Below are 1,370 nucleotides of genomic sequence, written 5' to 3'. Positions count from 1 at the left end.
AGGCCCAGTCGGAGAATGTTGATGCTTCATGATTTCTTGGACCACTCGTAAAGCTACACGCTCAAAAGCATTAACCAAGCTTTCAGAATGCCGGTGCAACGAATGAGCCACTGCATAGTTCACCTCCTGCCGCAAAGCTCTGGTACGGTCCTCAGACGGGGTAGACAAATCCACTCCATCAAGAGCACCTTCAGGTGAAAAACCCCTCCACCTGATACCGTGGTTGCGAGTCCTTTCGAAAGAGCCGATGAGATCGGCTTCAAACTGAGTCCTGATTTCGTCGTACCTCTGCTTGTGTTCAGCAGAGAGCTCGTCGTAAGTGATCGGATCTTCCCTTGCCATCTTGTTGATCACCACTAACGGAATCGACGAAGACGACGGAGTCGATGAAGATGATGCCGATGACGATGACGAAGTCGATGAAGAAGGTCCCACTGGGCGTGCCAGAATGTGTTGTCGATCGAAACCCACCGGCGAGCAGCGACAGGCAACACGAGGAGCCGGGAGGCTTCCGGGACGGCTGGTGGGCCCCGGTCCCTCGGTCAACGGCCCAGCGATCTGGCGCACACCCTGGCTTGGAGTTGCTAGGCGTGCCACCTGATCCTGTACCTGATCAGGAAGGTGTGATTCGTGAAATTCCTGTAAGTACAGACGCTTGTAAAGATTAGTCCGAGCCGTGATCGGCTCACCACTCCTCCCCGGTATCGGCTATAAAGAGCCGATTGCATCATTACCGGATCGGATCTTTGGGTCAGACAACATATGTATATAATAATGGAATAAAACTTGCTTTACAGATATTAATTTAATCCAATCTACGACAGCTAAACCCTCACTACACAATCGGAACATCCTACACGTGATTGAGCCTAACGAATACGCAAAGCATCAGAACAAACAACCCAAACAGAGACCCTAAGAACAGCCAAAGAGCCGATTCCTTAAGAAACCCTCTATGCAGACTAAGATCCGATACTAACGTACTGCCGGAACTTTCAACTCGTTTGCAAGGCCTAATCATGCACATATTGAGCTAAATCCCTAACAAGTAGTAACTAGCCATAACAGACCGGATCTATCAATAAAAACAAAGCAAGACGCGACCATTGCATCCATGAACGGGTGCAATGATCACGGAGCACGCAAGAACAACGAACAGAGCAAGATCATGATATAAAAATAACATTACTCTATGCGCGCTATGATAACTAATGCTACTCGCCATCTACAAGGCTTCAGAACGAGCAACACACAAAGCAACAAGCAAGAGCAATGCGCCCCCGATCACGCGAAGCGTGATCAGGGGGCAACATGGCACTTACCCGATGAAGAACCCTGGAACAGGGGAGGCGATGCGCCGTGAGTTGTTG

Source organism: Panicum hallii, chromosome 8 (genome assembly GCF_002211085.1).
Source record: "Panicum hallii strain FIL2 chromosome 8, PHallii_v3.1, whole genome shotgun sequence".
NCBI lineage: Eukaryota > Viridiplantae > Streptophyta > Magnoliopsida > Poales > Poaceae > Panicum > Panicum hallii.
The sequence above is the reverse complement of the archived record's forward strand: the minus strand, read 5'-3'. Positions refer to the sequence as shown.